The sequence below is a fragment of the Gopherus flavomarginatus genome (genome assembly GCF_025201925.1).
Source record: "Gopherus flavomarginatus isolate rGopFla2 chromosome 13 unlocalized genomic scaffold, rGopFla2.mat.asm SUPER_13_unloc_2, whole genome shotgun sequence".
Classification (NCBI taxonomy): domain Eukaryota; kingdom Metazoa; phylum Chordata; order Testudines; family Testudinidae; genus Gopherus; species Gopherus flavomarginatus.
Window position 1 is genome coordinate 2677661 of NW_026114610.1, and position 19107 is coordinate 2696767.

A 19107-nucleotide genomic window follows, 5' to 3' on the forward strand; every position below is an offset into this window, starting at 1 on the left:
CCCAGAACTTTTAAAAATGGGAGAGCTCTACCTTGCCACTCTGTAATGACCATAAGGGTGAGTGAGGGTGGGGAGGGGGCTGAGAGCAGTGAGCGGGAGGAGGGGTCTTGGGGGAAGAGGCAGTGTAGGAGTGGAGGTGAGCTGGGGCAGGGAGCTGGGGGGTGCAGGGAGAGGGCTGCCCACAGCAAGTAATGGGGGTGGGGGAATGCAGGGGAACCGCTCCCTGTCTCAGCTCACCTCTGCTCCGTCTTCTCCCCTGAGCACGCTGCCCCTGCTCTAATTCTCCTCCCCTCCCAGGCTTGCGGCACTAAACAGCTGATTAGCACCGCAAGTCTGGGAGGCAGGAGAAGTGGAGCAGTCTCAGCGTGCTCAGGGGAGAAGGCAGAGCGGAGGTGAGCTGGGGTGGGGAGCTGCTGCAGGGGGGGCTGCCTGGTGCTTTGCCATGGCCCCCGCCCCTGCTCCGCCCCAGCCCTGCCCCCCCCCGCACTCACTGCATGGTCCACTCCTCTGGCTCCCAGCCATGCTGCCGGCGAGTGCTGTGGGGCGGTTCCCCGCTCCCCTCAAACTTGGGAACCAGGGGAGCTGTCATAAACAGATAAGTAAGAGTTAATAGCACAGAAGTGCTTCATATCTCTTTGCCTGGAAAGGGTTAACAAGTTCAGTGAGCCTGGCTGTCACCTGACCAGAGGACCAATCAGGGGACAGGATACTTTCAAATCTTGAGGGAGGGAAGTTTTGTGTGTGCTGTTAGTGTTTGATTCTTGTTCTCTCTGGGTTCTGAAAGTGACCAGACGTGAAACCAGGTTTCTCTCCAATCTCTCCAATACAGGCTCTTATAAGTTCAGAATAGTGAGTACTAGGTAGATAAAGCGAGTTAGGCTTATGGTTGTTTTCTTTATTTGCAAATGTGTATTTGACTGCAAGGAGTTCAAACTGGTATTTTGCTGAAAAGATTTTAATTTGTACTTGTATACTTAGGCTGGGAGGGTATTCCCAGTGTCTACAGCTGAAAGACCCTGTAACATATTCCATCTTAAATTTACAAAGATAATTTTTACTGTTTTTTCTTTCTTTAATTAAAAGCTTTTCTTGTTTAAGAACCTGATTGTTTTTTTATTCTGTTGAGACCCCAGGGGACTGGGTCTGGAGCCATCAGGGAATTGGTGGGGAGAAAGGAGGGAAGAGGGAGAGAGAGGCTGATTTCTCTCTGTGCCAGGATTACTTTCTCTCAGGAAGAGTCTGGGAGGGGAAAGAGAAGGAGGGGGAAAGGTGAATTGTCCTCTCTGTTTTGTGATTCAAGGAGTTTGAATCACAGTGATCTTCCAGGGTAACCCAGGGAGGGGAAATCTGGGAGAGGCAACGGTGACGGAAAGGGTTTACTTTCCTTGTGTTAAGATCCAGAGGGTCTGGGTCTTGAGTGTCCCCGGGCAAGGTTTTGGGGGGACCAGAGTGTACCAGGCACTGGAATTCCTGGTTGGTGGCAGCGCTACAGGTTCTAAGCTGGTAATTGAGCTTAGAGGAATTCATGCTGGTACCCCATCTTTGGGACGCTAAGGTTCAAAGTGGGGATTATACCATGACAGATGGTTACCAGCCATACCGTCCCATCTGCTGCTTTGCAAGTTGACAGTGATAGTTACCAGTTATACTGAACCATCTGCTGCTGTCATGGGTGCTCCTGGCCAGCCTCAGTGAGGCTGGCCAGGGGTGCATGGACAAAAATGGGAATGACTCCCCAGGTCATTCCCTTCTTTGAGTTTTGTCTAAAGGGAGAGTAAGTCCTGTCTAGACTATCAGGCAAGCCTACTAAAGAACAAGAGAGGCAAACGGCCACTCTGGGTCAGAGCCCCAGACGTCCCACAGAAATGATGAGCTGCATGCCATTCCAGGGGGTTCCCCTGCATTAACCCCACCCATTGCTTCCCTCGTCCCCCACCCTTCCTGGGCTACTGTGGCACTGTCCCCCTGTTTCTGTGATGAAGTAATAAAGAATGCAGGAATTTGAAACAACACTGACTTTATTGCCTCTGCAAGCAGAGCTCAAAGGGGGCCAAAGCCGCAGAATTGCGGCCACACTAACCCTAATCCGACATGGCAAATACCGATTTCAGCACTACTCCCCTCGTCGGTACAGATATCGGTATTAAGAGCCCTTTATATCGATATAAAGGGCTTTGTTGTGTGGACGGGTGCAGGGTTAATGCGATTTAATGCTGCTAAATTAGATATAAGCTTGTAGTGTTCACCAGGCCAGAGAGAGCAGCAGGTTTTCCCTACTGTTTCCCACTCTTGTTTTCTTGACTAGTTCTCCTCCACACCAAGTTGCTCTTTTACTTTGTGAGTCTGGCAAGCTCAGTTGGCAGCGCATCAGACTTTTAATCAGATGGTCCAGGGTTCAAGTCCCTGGTCAGGTGATAAACTACTCCCCAAGATCTTAAACTGTCTTTCTGGTGTCTTCTTTGACATAACTTTCTCTCTTCAGGATTTTCCCTTTCCTCAGAAGGGACTTTTTGTGTGTGGGTTTGAAGGGGCAACTTCCTGACAGCCCCTCTGTCCTTGCAGCCTGGAGGAATAAAGGCCTCTGGGCATATAGCATGTTCCTTCCCTGCACACACACACACATACAAATACATAGAATATCCCTAGGAATTAGAATCACCTGCTGCTTTCCCCTTTCCTGCTGGATCCCCAAATGACGATGCTCTTCAGCCTAAACCCATGTCCCCTCTTTTCCCAGTGCCCCTCAATCCCAAACTTCAGACCCTCCTATGCACACTGCTTCTCACTCCCAACCAGAGCCTACTCCTCTTCACCCTTCTCCTCTGTCCCTACCCACTGCCCCCTCACTCCCAACCCACAGCCCCCTCCTATTCCCAGTGCCCCTCAGTCCCAACCCACAACTCCCTCCTTCCCTCCAGCAGCAGGTGCTTCAGACCCCCTCAGGATGATTTTCTTGCAAGGTTTCGTGTATGAGTCTGCATGTGGATTTTACAATATATTGAAAATATGTTGAATTGCTTGCCGAAATCACTTTGGCTGGTGTTGGATTCCCAGTCTCCTTGTTATTGGGGCAGGAGAAATAAAGCGTTGTTATCCTTGTTGTGTAAATTGAGGGCAGCACAACTGTGCTCGGCAGACCCCGACTGAGGGACTCACGCTCAGTTCAATAGCACTTGCTCAGCAGGGGACAGGGGTTCGAAAGCCAAATGGGCCAGTGCCTGGGTCCTAATACTAAAATTTAGGGATTAGATCAGTTTTAGGACAGGCTGGCAGTGAAGGGATGAGTGCGTCCCTAGACAACATAGTGAGTACGGTGCCTTCTTATTTTCCCCCTTTTCCACTCAGGGTGGCAGGTGAACTCTACAGAGGCATCTCTGGGCTTGCACTGACTAAGGACAACATCTGTGAGTGGGGTGCAGAGAGGGGATGGCTCATGTTAAAGGACTTTTGGTTGCTGGACTTATGAACCGTAGGGAGAAGGACACTGCCCAGCTTATTTGGGGGGCGGGTCTTTTCCTCTTGGTTTATGTTTATGTGTTGGGGCTGCTGACATGACTTCTGCTAACCCTGGGCTTATGTTGCAATGTAGACATACCCTGAGAGGGCATCTATAACGTAATAAAAGCCCTGTGGCACGGCTGGCCTGGATCATCTGAGTTGGACTCCTGGGGCTCAGGTTGTGAGGCTACAAACTGCAGTGTAGACATTTAGGCTCAGACAGGAGCCCAGGTTAGGAGACCCTCACCCCTTGTGGGGTCTCGGAGGCTGGGCTGAAGCCCAAGTGTTTACACTGTAATTTTATAACCCTGCAGCATGAGCCCCACAAGCCTCAATCAACTGACCCAGGGTTTGAGAATAGTGACCTGGGTGTGTTTATGACAGTGCAGACATAATACTACGCTATGTCCACGCTGCAATGAAACACCCAGGGCTGCCCCATGCCAGCTCAGGCTCCCGAGGCTTTGGCCGTGGGGTGGTAAATTTGCAGTGTAGATGTCTCAGCTCAGGCTCAATACTGGGCTCTGGGCCCCCTCAAAGTTGGGGGGAGTTTAGCAAGCAAAAAAGGTAAAACCGCAATGAAGTATTACCCTGGCCTCAATGGCATTTCTCCATTGGTCTGCCTGCTTTGGGGCAGGGACAATAGCACATCCTGCTGCATTCGTTATTTCACAGGGTGGTTTAGGATTTTCATTCTCAGACACTGGGCACAAAGCAGGACTCAACCCTCTGCATAAACTAAATGAGCTGGCCACAGATCTGGCAGCCTGTGTGTGTAATTTAAACCATAAGAAAACCCACACTGGGCTAGACCAAAGGTCCTTCTGACAACAGCCAAGAGCAGGTGCCCCAAAAACCACTCAACAGGGCACCACTGTCAGTTATTATCCCTGCCTGAAAAGCAGACAGACCAATGGAGAACTGCCATGAGTCCAGGGTAATACTTCCCTGCGGTTTTACCATTTCCACTTGCTAAACTCCCTCCCAACCTTCTGGGCTCCTAGACCTGCCCTAATGTTATGTCTACACTATCATTAAAACACCCAGGTCACCTGTCTCAAAGCCCGGGTCAGCTGACTCAGGGTTATGGGACTTGGACTGCAAGACTATAAAATGACAGTGCAGACATATGGACTTGAGCCCAACCTCTGAGACCCCACGATGGGTGAGGGTTTCTGAACCCAGGCTTCAGTGTGAACACAAATATCTGCACCACAGTTTTTAGCCTCTCAGCTTTAGCATAATGAGCCCAAGTCAGATGACCCAGGCCAGCCATGCTGCCATCTTTATCCCGGGAGAGATGGATTCTAAGGGTACGTTCCCATTGCAATGGAAGCCCAGGTGTGGCACGCTGTGCTTAAAGCAGCACCCTGCAAGCCCCATATTCACCACTCTCATATAGTGATGATATGTTTTGAACAAAGTCTGCCTGGTGAGGTATCATTTTAAAAATCTTGAACTGTTCATCTGTTGAACCTTAATGTCTTCTTGCATTCTGTGTGCTCACATTGGTTTGGGAAGTTATGAAGTTTGCTCTGTGTGCATTATAGAAATATGTTATGAGGTTGGGAAATGCCCCCCACCAGCCTTTCAGGTGCAAAAATTGAGGAGCCAGACTCACTGCTGGCCCATTAAAGGTGGCTACAGTCCCAAGGACTATCCCAGGAACCGTGAACAATGCAGACTTCACCGAGATAACACAGCAACAATGGACACTGCTTGACTCACATCATAGCAAAAGAGCTTTCTAGAAAGTTGGAAGAAACTATGAAAGAGGGGAAGAGACATCATGACTTGGCATCTCTCCCCCACAAATCAACAGCTGGAAACACACCTGTATGACAAAACTGATTCATAAATCAGAAGATAATAATAATAATACATTCAAACCAAAGTCCCCAAATAGCTAGTACTGGTTTTTCAGCTGAAAATTTTCAGTTTGGGGAATTTTGTTTTCCCAGTCAGACCTTGCCAAGGGAAGCAGGGAGAAAATGTTTGAGTTGCCTCCTTCAGAACAGCTTAGCCTAGACACTCTAGCTTTGGGTCACTGTCATGGCCTTGCTGAGAACTGGGGTATTTTAATAATTTGGGGAGGTCTCAGGGTGTTTGGGAGAGATTTTGAGACTGTTACCTTTTGAGATAAAAACTAAGACATACAGGACTAGAGAAATTTTTTTTTAGAAATCTGAGATTTAGACATTTTATTTAAAGCAAAGAGGTTTCTGAGCAGGCTTTTGTATGGCAGGCCACAACATTGTTTGATCTGCCATTGTGCCAAAGGAGGAGATGGTTGTCTAGAAAGGAGGAGTGAAGACTAAATGCATCCAATGAAAATGGGATTCAAACCCATGCATGCACAGCACAATGGATTAGCAGTCTATCACCTTAACCACTCGGCCACCTCATCTGAGATGTTAGAAAATGGACAGGATGAGAAATCTAAGGCCAGCAGAGATAGGGACACTAAGGTATTTTTAAATACTAAGCGGAAGCAGGGGCTGAATGAGCTCCCCCCTCACACCTAGTGACCAGCTGTGGGAAAGGCTTCAGGAACAGACCGTTTTTGCATAGACACACCTACTCTGCCTAGGTATGCAGCATCATGGGGCCGCTTCCACAAAATGACCAGTTTTAGCTGGTGGCGGGTTACAAATCACTTTAGCACTGAGTGGTATGAAATGTTATTATCCTTCCTGCATGAGTGAAGGGCAGCAGAACATACTTAGTCGGTCCTGATGGGTGAGGAATAGCTTTTATTGGACTGCATAGAAGTGATTCAGAACGTCACCCTAAAGCAGTGGTCCCCAAACATTTCACACTGTGCCCTCTTATCCATGGCTGTGGGCCCTCGGAGCCACAGTTGAAAACTGGGGCTGGGAGTGGGGTGTTGCTTGCTGAAGAAAGGGGTGCAGACAGGGGTAAGGGGGTCAAGGCTGAGCTGGCAGTCAGGGGCCCAGGCTGAGGGTGGGGTTGGAAAAGAGCTGGGACAGAGTCGGGTTGACTGGTGCTCCCCCCATGGGGGCTGGCTCAGCCCCTGAGGTGCCCCTATGAATCTTCCTCTTTGTTCCCCTAGGAGTCATGCCCCACATTTTGGGGACCACTGAACCCTACACGTTAAGCAGGGGCTAGTGATGCCAAAGCCCAGGGAAAGGGAGAACAAGTGCAGGGGCTTTGGCATCACTAGCCCCTGCTTAACGTGCACTGGAAATAGGCCCCCTCACTTCTGTCTGTGGCTCTGCCCCCTGCCACACCTTCCACCCACGGCCCCATCCACTATGTCACCTCTGTTCCACCACTTCCCCCACTAGCCCCACCCTGTCACTCCTTTACCCCTGCCCCGCTGTGTCCCCAAGACCAGAGAAGCTCTGTGCCCCTTCTGCAGCCCCTGGGCCGTAGCACGGAGTGAGAGCTCCTCCAGCCCTGGGGCTGACATGGGGGAGACTTTTCCAGGGGGACCTAATTTCTCCTGGGTCCCTAGTCATGGGCTCCACTGCCCCTTCGTGACACAAGGTTTGGGGAGGCTGAGCCCCCCCGAGTCTCCATTATGTGCTGCCCAGGCTACCGCTGCTCAGTGTGTGGCCAGTCTTTCTGTGTTCTCTGCTATTTGTGCTGGGGAGCCTGGCTGGCCTTAGGGGTGGGGTCCCCCAGCAGCCGCCCAGGGCTCCAGGGGGTCAAAGGGCACTGTGTGCCAGTGCAAAGGTGCTCACTGCTCTTCCCTGCCCCAGTGCTCCTCCATGGCCCCATAGGGGGTTGGGGGGAGAGAGGAGCAACACTATGTGCTCCATGCATCCTGGTCACTTTCCCCACCTGGGCTGTGCTGTGAGGGGAGCATCAGAAGCTGCTGCTCTCTGCCCTCCCCTTATGCAGCCTGGCTGAGGAAAGCGACCTAGATGCAGGGAGCTCGGATGATGTCACTTCTTGCCCCCGCACCCCACCCCCGCAGGTCCTAGGAGTGCCTGTAGGAGCAGCCTTCCAGGGAGAAGCGGGCAGCAATGCCAGCTGCTCCATGCACACAGGTCAGTGTCCCCACGTGGGTGCAGGAGGGGTGCAGGGGTTAGGGGTGAAGGGGGGCAGAAGAGGGGCAGTGCCTGGTAGCGCAGGAGGGGAGTGTGGGACTTAAGGGCAAAGGGGACACAGTGTAGGGGTTAGGGCACAAGAGGGGGCAGGAAATAGGGGTGAAGGAGGTGCAAGGGTTGGGAGTGCAGGAGCTGGGGGGAAAGGGGGAAGGGGATCGTCCAGGGCCTATGGGGAAGTGCTAAAGTACAAGTTTTGCCCAGGGCACCATTTCCCCTAATGCTGATCCTTGATAACATTTCTTGCTGGGACGGGGAGGGGAGAGAGATGAGGCGTTTTCTCTCTGTTTCTTTCCTCTCCATTTTCTGCTCCTTCCTTCAATTCCAGAAACCTCCCTTGTGTTTCAGACTGTGCAGTGACGCCTTCCCCACCCCAGGCCTCTGGAGCCTTTGGAGCAGAAAGATCCCAGGAGCTGAGGAGGAATCCAGGGGTGAGTAGCTGGCAGGAAGGAGTCCTAGCAGCTCTTCTGGGAGTGCAGGGGAGAAATGACTCCCCCTTCTCTAGATTCTCCCCATGGGGCTCTGGGGAGCAGGCAGCGTTGTGTGATAAATTCCATCCAACATCCCCCTTTGATCCAAGCTGAGGGGCGTCTCAGCTCTGCACGTTCCCCTTGGCAGCACCAAACAAGGGATGTTTTCCACTGCGCAGGAGACCCAGCCAGGGTCTGATGTGCTGGAGATATGTTGGGAAAGGGACTGTCTGAATTCCCAAGGCAGGAAAAGAACAATCTACAGTGACATCATTAACCACAAACACACTCTAACCATAATCCAGCCAGTAGGGAAATGGGCAGGAATTCTTGCTGTTCAGCGATGGCCACATGTACAGAGTTGCACAGCAGTGAGTGTGCTGGGGAAGCTGGTCTGAGCAAACAATTGGAAATGACTCTTCAGTGAGAACAGAACCAGAGTGTAGAAAGGCCCCTGTGTTAAGTGGTTGTGGCTGAGGGCTTAGGGAGCTGGGGTATGACACCATAGGGGTCTTTCTGTGGAGGTTTGATTTTTGCCAGCTAGGAAAGGCTGGTGTGTCTTGTCTTCATGGCTGTACTTTCAGTGATGCAGATTTCTCTACCCCATTGTTCCACGGGCATCCTACTAGATTGCCAGCTGCCTTTCAACTGCAGAGACTGTTTGTGTGTGGGGAGAGACAGTGTGTGTGTTGAGGTAGGTAAGACCGAATCATTATTATCCCTACTTGAAAGAGGGAGAAGCTAAGGCTGAGAAAGGAGAATTGACTTGTCTTAGGTCACACAGCCAGTCAGTGGCAGAGTAGGGAAAAGGACTCAAGAGCCCTGATTTTGAAACTAACCATCAGATCTTGAATTTCATACATGGAATGACCTGAGTAAAGTGCTCTCACGTGAGCTCAAGTCCAACAACAGTGCACAGTAATTATTCAGCAAGTATCTGAGGAGAACTGCAATGTTAGAGAGAATCACGAACTGCTCAGAGACCATTAATGCAGAGAAGCAGCAAAATTCTTCAAACATATGACTGGTTACGACTTATTTACTTGGTCTTAAAAGAGAAGAACAAGGACCTGAGTCTCCTTCTTGTCAATAACCCCCTGCTCAACCAATCAGGGTAGAGACTCAGGATGGGAGGCTGAGGGTTCTCACCACAGAGCCCAAAGTATGGCCCAGGTCACCGGTGGGGATCACTGCCTGAGCATTATCTCAGCCGCACATTTTTGGGTGGACCTCCCAGAGTGGGAGCTACAGAGCACTCCCCCGCAACACATACACACACACACTTTACTCTTGGTGTTGGGAGGGGAACAGGTGAAAGGACAAAAGCAAGAGACAAAGAGAAAGGAGGAAGGGATGGATGGAGGAAAAAGTGAAAGAAAAAGGACAAACCCTAATGTCCCCAGTGATTCTAAGGGACAAAATCTCAGGTGTGGAATAAAATTCAGCCTCCTTAACCTCATGTTTTCCATGCCTAGCATTCAGCTGTCACCAGACTGATCAGACTGGACAGGTTTCAAACCTCGAGGAGGCTCTTACCTTCTAAACAGGAATGGCTGTTTTCTAGTAAAATCAGGCAAAGGGAAGGAGAAAACTGGAAAGAGATTCCTCCTGGCGCTCACGTACGTGAACCCGAATACTCTCTCAGTCCTCAAAGAGAGACCTGGAGAAGGAGACTTGCTGAAGCAAAGCCACAGGGGTCTCTGAGGTTTCCCTGGCCCCTCACCCCTCTCCTGCCTGGCTGATGTCAGCATCTCTCTGTGAGGTCATCACCTCCCCACCACCTTTGACCAATAGTCTGAGGTCCTGCAAAAGGTTTTTGTGATGTCACTGCCACACCCCTCCCTTGCTGTGCTAATGTCCTGCCCGTGGCCAGGCACTTTGGAAGTTTGAGCTACTCCCTGTGGATCACCTCACTCAAGGAGCATTCATTCTAGGAAGCAAGCCAGTAGTTTTGGATCATCTGCAAATTTTGTCACCTCACTGTTCAGCAGATCATTTATTAATATGTTGACTAGTCCTGGTCCCAGTACAGACACCACAAGATACCTGTTTCCATCCTGAAAACTGACCATCTAGTCCTATCCTTTGTTTCCTATCTTTTAACCAGTTATTGATCCACGTGAGGACCTTCCGGAGGTGAAAGTAAGCCGGTATGTTACAGTATGAGGTACTGGCAAGAGCCAGTACGCTGTGCCAGCCCGGCCCGTCTTCCCCAGGCTGGTGATTTAAAGGACCCATGCCTCCCTGGTGCAGTTGGACCCCGGGCCCTTTAAATCACCTCCCAGGCCCCCCTGCCGGAGCCCTGGGGAGGAAAGCACTGCTGTGGATGTTGCTCTCTCCCGCTCTGTGAACACAGAGCAGGGGCGGAAGAAGCTTCCTTACAGTGGGGGGGGGGCACTGTTATCCGAACTGTGGCACCCCCATGACACTCCTTCCCTAAGGACCTCCACTCACAGTACCTCTCCCCTCGAGGCCACACCCACAGAACGCCTCTTCCCTAAGACTGCACCCTTCCCCCCTCCATCATTTATCCTAACAGCCAATAAAGAGTGATGGGGCCATGGCCCTCTAACCCCCCTGTTCCAGCACCCCTGACACAGAGCTAAGCAGGCAGCAGTGTGTACGTGTATGTGTGTGTGTGTGTGTGTGACAGAGAGTGCTGTGCTGTGCTGAGCTGAGCCAGTGAGAGAAGAGGGGCTGATGTTGGGGCTGTCCCCTGCCTCAGGACTGGTTGCTTCCAGCAGCTGTCTGAACTTAGAGACAGTGTGCCGACACACTCACTCTTCCGCAACACACACACTGTCTCTCCTCCCCACACACACATACTCTCTACCCCAGCACGCACATTGCAGTTGAAAAGCAGCTGGCAATCTAGTAGGATGCCCATGGAACAGAAAACTGTATCATGTGATGCTGTACCAGCCTGTGAGGCATTGCAAACCCTTCCCAAAGCACCCTGCAGCCAGTTGCACAATGGGATAGCTACCACAATGCACTGCTCTCTGTGGCCATCCAAGAGATGCTAGCATGGACGTGCTCTGGTGACACAGGGCATAGGGTGGACATGCAACAGCTGTTCAATTAAAACACTTTAACTAAAGCCATGTTACTCTTTCATCTAGACATAGCTTAAGAATGAGACAAGACTCAGCTCCATCAAAAGAGAAGAACCACAGCTTCCTCCATAATTGGCAGGATTTGAACCTGCACAGGGAGACCCCAATGGATTTCTAGCCCATCACCTTAACCACTTGGCCACCACTACTTGCTTGATATGTGGCTCTCACTGAGTGATCAGTTCCAATTGTTTCCTCAGACCAGCTTCCACAACACACACACTGCTGTGCCGTTGTGTAAGTGTGTCCATGGCTCAACAGCAAGAATTCCTGCTCCTTTCCCTTCTGGCTGGAGCATGAGGAGAGTGTGTTCGTGGTTAATGACGCTGCTGTAGCTTGTTGTCCATTTTCTGCTTTGCTCATTCAGACAGTCCCCTTCCCGCCATATCCCCAGGGCTTTGCCAGGGGGTTGGTGGCTCCTTTCTTTCCTCACCCTGGAGTAAACTCAGCTTTTTATTCCATCCTTGATGTTTCAAGGAATAACAACAGATGACCAAAGAAAGAGGTGGACAGGGTGGGTCTCAGGGGAGGGGCAGAGAGGTGTGGGCGGTGGGCAGGGCAGGTCAGGCCAGGGGAGCAGGCAGAGAGATGTGGGTGGTGGGCAGGGCCGGCCTCAGGGAAGGGGTCAGAGAGGTACAAGCAGTGGGCAGGGCAGGTCTCAGGGGAGGGTCAGAGAGGTGCAAGTGGTGGGCAGGGCTAGTCTTAGGGGTGGGGGCAGAGAGGTGTGAGCGACGGGCAGGGTGGGTCTCAGGGGAGGGGGCAGAGAGGTGTGGGTGGTAGGCAGGTCAGGCCAGGGGAGCAGGCAGAGAGGTGTGGGTGGTGGGCAGGGCTGGCCTCAGGGGAGGGGTCAGAGAGGTACAAGCAGTGGGCAGGACAGGTCTCAGGGGAGGGTCAGAGAGGTGCAAGTGGTGGGCAGGGCTAGTCTTAGGGGAGGGGGCAGAGAGGTGTGAGCGACGGGCAGGGTGGGTCTCAGGGGAGGGGGCAGAGAGGTACGAGAAGTAGGCAGGGCAGGTCTTAGGGGAGGGGCAGAGATGTGTGGGTGGTGGGCAGGGTGAGTCTCGGGGGAGGGGGCAGAGAGCAGTGGTAGGGTGAGTCTCAGGGGAGGGGGCAGAGAGGTGTGGGTGGTGAGCAGGGTGAGTCTCAGGGGAGGAGGCAGAGAGGTGTGGGCAGGGGGGTCTCAGGGAAGGGCTCAGAGAGGTGTGGGCAATGGGCAGGGTGAGTCTCAGGGGAGGGGGCAGAGAGGTGTGGGCTATGAGCAGGGTGAGTCTCAGGGGAGAGGGCACAGAGGTGTGGGCAGGACAGGTCTCGGAGGAGGGCTCTGAGAGGTGTGGGCAATGGGCAGGGTGAGTCTCAGGGGAGGAGGCAGAGAGGTGTGGGCAGGGGGGTCCCAGGGGAGGGCTCAGAGAGGTGTGGGCAATGAGCAGGGTGAGTCTCAGGGGAAGAGGCAGAGAGGAGTGGGTATGGTGAGTCTCAGGGGAGGGCTCAGAGAGGTGTGGGCAATGGGCAGGGGGGTCTCAGGGGAAGGGGCAGAGAGGTGTGGGCAATGGGCAGGGTGAGTCTCAGGGGAGGAGGCAGAGAGGTGTGAGCAGCAGGCAGACCTTGGGGTAGAGGGTGGAGAGGCGCGAGCAGGCCTTGTGGGAGGAGAGGAGTGAGCAAAAGGTGGACCAGCAGGCCTCAGCCAAAGAGGAAGAGCAGGTGTGGGAAGTGGCCAAATGGGAGTGAGAGCAGAGCACAGGTGGGGCCTCAGAGGGAGGAGAATGAGTGAAGGGGGTGGAGTGGGGGGACAGCACCATGGTCTGGGCAGGGCCGCCCACCGGATTCAGGGGGCCTGGGGCAAAATAATTTCAGGGCCCCTTCCATAAAAAAAAGTTGCAATACTATAGAATACTATATGCTCATGGGGGCCCCTGCAGGGCCTGGGGCAAATTGCCCCACCTGCCACCCCTCTGGGCAGCCCTGCCCTCAGCCTCTTCTTGTAAGTCCTCTGTCCCCTAATCATTTTTGTTGCCCTTCCCTTAGAATTTCTCCAATTTGTTTCTGTATTGGGGGTGGGGCGCGAAAACTGGACACAATGCTCCAGATGTGGCCTCACCAGTGCTGAATAATCACTTCCCTCGATCTGCTTGCAATGCTCCTACTAACCTAGCCCAATCTGACCAGTTCCCCATATTGAATGCAGACACAGCAATATTTGATAAATTGGTTCCTGTCCATTCAGGAGGTTATTTCCCACCTATTTATAAATAATGAAGATGCTCTAAGTGGAGGGGAGAGAGCTGTTCTGTCCGTGCAGTTAATCCATATCCCCGAGAGGTGGTAGCTATGTCACTGGTGGAAGCTATGTTGGTGGGTGTGCAAGCTGTGGTGTCTACATGTATATATAAAGTTTAATCAAACCCCATTTTTAAAACCCCTGTGGTCTGGGAATAGAAAAGGAGCTCTCTGAGGCGGAGCCTGTCCTTCAAAATCCTTAAGATCACTGACTTGTCTTTGTAAAGGGGGGTATAGCTCAGTGGTAGAGTGTTTGACTGCAGATCAAGTGGTCCTTGGTTCAAATCCAAGTGCTCCCTTACAAACCTGTTCTTCCAATTAACAATAATTTTGTTTCCAGTATGTTCAGGAGCTCCACTAAATAGGGGTCCCTGAAATGAATAAACACACTCAATGCTTTCCTGTACAAGTGTGTAAAAACCTAGCAAACATGTCCCCCAGCTGAAATCACTTCCAATCCTCTAAGTGTCTAGGTTTGTTTTCATCAATTAAATGAAGACACATTTGCAGGTCCTTGGCCTCCATGGGCTGCAATGTGCAGAAGAACAAGAACCACATCCACTTGGGAGGAATGGACTAGTTTCTATTACATTTGGTAAATAAGTTGCCATGGGGACTGAAAACTCTGCTGGAGATGGACAGGAGCCTGTTACAAAAATAAAATAACCAAGATTTACCAAACTCCCTGTGACACATTCAAACCTCTCTTCATGCGCACAGTATCAATTGGGGCTCTAACAAATGTTAACCTTCCTATAACACAGGTCATTGTTCCTTGTAACTTTCAGATGCATTCAAATGGCAGCTGTTTACAGGTCATGGGCTGCTAGTTCATGAGCAGGAGCAGAGTCTCTGTAAGTTTACCAACCATAGAGCTTGTTATGTCTGCATCTAAGTAAGTGCAGAGTTATTTCAATGACTCCTACACTGACATCTGCTGCCCCTTCTGGCTGGTTAATTGCACTATTTGGAACTTGCTCCTAAAAGTGCACCCTTTCTGGGAGTGAGTCAAAACTGCCCAAGGAAACCCCATTGGGTTTCAAGGGCAGTTTGAGCAAAGAGGTGATGGGACAGCACAGGGGTCTCAGAGCTTCTCTTTCATCGCAGGGTCAGAGGGTGCTACTAGCATGATTGTGGGGTTCTCTTTCTGGCTGCAGGAGGAAAGGGGTGTGTAGTGGATTAGAAGTGGGGGCCTAGAAGTCAAAGAGGAAACATCTCCCTTTTCAGCTTCAATGCTCATTGAACAAGAACATGGCTTCTCATCTCTTAGGTTTCAGAGGAGCAGCTGTGTTAGTCTGTTTCCTCAAAAAGAACAGGAGTACATGTGGCACCCTAGAAACTAACAAATTTCTTAGATTCTGTTGCTATCATGTGGCCATTTCATTTCACTTCTTATTATTAAAAGGTTTGAGTACTTCACACAGAAACATTATTTCCTTGGGAAAGACGGAGAAGTGGCAGCTGCATTGATTTAATCCTCTGAAAATTAAATAAGGATTAAAATATTCCCCAGACAGCTCAGTCCCAACCGTTCTTCCTCACTGCTGCCAGTGAAGCTCAGTTCTGTCCCACGGCCCCAAGAACTGCTGGGTGGAAGTCCTGGGTCTGATGTGCAGTAAGAAAAAAAAAAGATAATGGATGTACCCTATCTGCTAGCACTGGAAGGAACCATTGAATCCAGCCCCTTCCTTCATTGGCCAAAGCAGACAGTCTCTGCATAAAAGAATAAATGGACACAAATGAGACATCAAGAATTATAACATTCAAAAGCCAGTCAGAGAACACTTCAATCTCCCTGGTCACTCGATTACAAACCTAAAAGTCACAATATTACAACAAAAAAACTTCAAAAACAGACTCCAACAAGAGACTGCTGAATTGGAATTAATTTGCAAACTGAACATCATTAAATTAGGCTTGAATAAAGACTGGGAGTGGATGGGTCATTACACAAAGTAAAACTATTTCCCTATGTTTATTTGCCCCCTACTGTTACTCACACCTTCCTGTCAACTGTTGGAAATAGGCCATCCCGATTATCACTACAAAAGGTTTTTTCTCCTGCTGATAACAGCTCACCTTAAGTGCTCACTCTTGTTATAGTGTGGATGGCAACATCCATTTTTTCATGTTCTCTGTATATATATATATATCTATATACCTTCCTACTGTATTTTGCACTGCATGCATCCAACGAAGTGGGTTTTAGCCCAGGAAAGCTGATGCTCAAATAAATTTGTTCATTTTCTAAGGTGCCACAAGTACTCTTCCTTCTTTTTCCAGATAAATTAATGGACGTTAAGTCCATGAATGGCTATTAGCCAGGATGGGTAAGGAATGGGATCCCTAGCCTCTGTTTGTCAGAGGGTGGTGATGGATGGCAGGAGAGAGATCACTTGATCATTACCTGTTAGGGTCAGTTCTTCTGGGGCACCTGGCATTGGCCACTGTTGGCAGATAAGATATGGGGTTGGATGGACCATTGGTCTGACCCAGTATGGCCATTCTTATGTTCTCATGAAGGGCGGGGCAGAACTCTGGGACAGAGTTTCTGTAGTGTAGTGGTTAGCACGTTTACTTAACGTGTAAAAAGCCTCTGGTTTGAATCCAGGCAGAAACAATGAGGGCTTAATTTTCCCAGCTCCTACTGGCCTCTCCCTGCTGTTGTAGGAGCAGCAGTGATTTCTATGCTCAAAAGGTCTGTTATACTTCCCCTGCTCCTGCCTTTGTCTCCTCTCCCTCTCTGAATGCCCGTGAAGTGGCTTTACTCTTCCCGCTCACTCCTGGACTACTGGAGGGATGAATGGGCTGGCTGAAGAGCAGAAGAGCTTCCAGGTAGACAAGGTGTCTGGGACTCTAATTAGGCAGCACTCACAACCCCAGAGCATGGACACTGCCCAAGGTGGAGTGTGACCAACCAGATGCAGCCAAGTCATCTCTAGTTGCAGACCATTAGGTGCAGGTCCTTAAAAGGAGAAGGAGCCATGTGCTCAGGAGAGCACTCACAGGCTTGTACCTCCAGTGAATGCCCTTTGCCCGGACCGCCTGGCCAGTGGATTTCTGCATTGTATTTCACTGTGCCTCAGGAAGACTTACCTTCATCGCACTGTCCATAGCTGCGCTGTGGGACACTTACCTTGCAGAATCCTGACATCTTCAGTGCTGTGCCTGTCCTGGGAGCGTGAGTATGCAAGTGTGAGTGTGACACTCCCCCCCTTCTTTTTTTGAGCTTAGCTGAGAGTATAATAAATGTGCTGCTTTCTGCCAAACTCTGGTGGGTCATTAGTCCTCCCTACACTTACTAGCTAGCCCAATTTTGGGTAAAACCTGCGATAAACTCAACACCAGCAGGATAGAGGGTGGTGAAATGAGCTGAGAAAAAGCCTTAGCTTCAGTATCTCCCATACGGTCCATGCTGGAGCTCTTTTTTGATTCTGGGACTGCATGGTCACCTGTGCTGATCGGCGCTCCACGCTGGGCAAACAGGAAATTAAATTCAAAAGTTCATGGGGCTTTTCCTGTCTACCTGGTCAGTGCATCCAAGTTCTGATTGCTGTCCAGAGTGGTCACAATGGTACACTGTGGGATAGTGCCCGGAGGCCAATACCGTCAAATTGCAGCCACACTAACTCTAATCCAACATGGCAATACCAATTTCAGGGCTACTCCCCTCATCGGGGAGGAGTACAGATATTGGTATTAAGAGCCCTTTATATCGATATAAAGGGCTTTGTTGTGTGGATGGGTGCAGGGTTAATGCGATTTAATGCTGCTAAATTCAATATAAACTCGCAGTATTGACCAGGCCAGTGAGAGCAGCAGGTTTCCCCTATTGTTTCTTGCACTTGTTTTCTTCACTAGCTTTTCCTCTGCACCAAGTTGCTTTGGTTCCTTGTGAGCCTGGCTAACTCAGTTGGTAGAGCATCAGACTTTTAATCTGAGGGTCCAGGGTTCAAGACCTTGGTCATGTGATAAACTACTCACCAAGCTCTTGACTGTCTTTCTGGAGTCCTCTTTGATGTTACTTTTTCTCTTCAGGATTTTCACTTTCCTCAGAAGGGCCTTCTTCTGTGTGGGTTTGAAGGGGCAACTTCCTGACAGCCCCTTTGTCCTTGCAGCCTGGAAGAATAAAGGCCTCTGGGCATATAGCATGTTCCTTCCCTGCACACACACACATACAAACACAGAATATCCCTAAGGAACTAGAATCACCTGCTGCCTTCGCCTTTCCTGCTGGATCCCCAAATGAGGATGCTCTTCAGCCTAAACCCATGTCCCCTCTTTTCCCAGTGCCCCTCAGTCCCAACCCTTAGTCCCTCCTATGCACACTGCTCCTCTCTCCCCACCAGAGCCTACTCCTCTTCACCCTTCTCCTCTGTCCCAACCCACAGCCCCCTCCTATTCCCAGTGCCCCTCAATCCCAACCCACAGCTCCCTCCTTCCCTCCAGCAGCAGGTGCTTCAGACCCCCTCAGGAAGATTTTCTTGCAAGGTTTCATGTATGAATCTGCATGTGGATTTTACGGTATGTTGGAAATATGTTGGGTTGCTTGCCGAAATGATCACTTTTGCCTGGTGTTGGATTCCCAGTCTCCTTGTTTTTGGGGAAGGAGAAATAAAGCATTGTTATCCTTGTTGTGTGAATCGAGGGCAGCACAACTGTACTTGGCAGACCCCGACTGAGGGACTCACTCTCAATTCAATAGCACTTGCTAGGCAGTGGACAGGGGTTCCAAAGCCAAGTGGGCTAGGGCCTGGGTCCTCATACTAAAATCTAGATGTTAGACCAACTTTAGGACAGGGTGGCTGTGGAGGGATGAGTGAGTCCCTAGACAGCACAGTGAGTACGGTGCCTTCTTATTTTCCCCCTTTTCCACCCAGGATGGCAGGTTAACTGTACAAAGGCACCTCTGGGCTTGCACTGACTAAGGACAACAGCTGTGAGTAAGGTGCAGAGAGGGGATGGTTCATGTTAAAGGACTTTTGGTTGCTGGACTTACGAACCATAGGGGGAAGGACACTGCCCAGCTTATTTGGGAGTGGGTCTTTTCCTCATGGTTTATGTTTATGTGTTGGGGCTGCTGACATGACCTCTGCTAACCCTGGGCTTACGTTGCAATGTAGGCATACCGTGAGAGGGCATCTATACTGTGACAAAATCCCTATGGCCTGTTTGGCCCGGATGATCTGATTTGGATTCCTGGGGCTCAAACTGGAGCCTAGACTCAGAGACCCTCACCCCTCGTGGGGTTTCGGATGCTTGGCTCAAACCCAAGGGTTTGTACTGTAATTTTATAACCCTGCAGCACAAGCCCCACAAGCCTCAATCAGCTGACCCAGTGTTTGAGAATAGTGACTTGGGTGTGTTAATGGCAGTGTAGACATAATGCTAGGCTACGTCCACACTGCAATGAAACACCCAGGGCTTTCCCATGCAAGCTCAGGCTCCCAGGGCTTGGGCTGTGGGATGGTAAATTTGCAGTGTAGATATCTTGGCTCAGGCTGAATACCGGGCTCTGGACTCCACAAGGCTGAGAGGGAGTTTAGCAAGCAAAAAAGGTAAAATGGCAGTGGAGTACTGCCGTGGATTCAATGGCATTTCTCCATTGGTCTGTCTGCTTTGAGGCAGGGACAATAACACGTCCTGCTGCATTTGTTATTTCAAGGGCGATTTAGGATT

The 19107-nt window shown here is 50.6% G+C and overlaps 1 non-coding gene across 1 annotated transcript; it reads left to right on the forward strand.

Moving 5' to 3' along the window:
- Positions 1-13655: 13655 nt before the first annotated feature.
- Positions 13656-13727, forward strand: TRNAC-GCA (transfer RNA cysteine (anticodon GCA)). The gene has a single exon. It is a non-coding gene; the product is annotated as a tRNA-Cys (tRNA).
- Positions 13728-19107: the final 5380 nt, after the last annotated feature.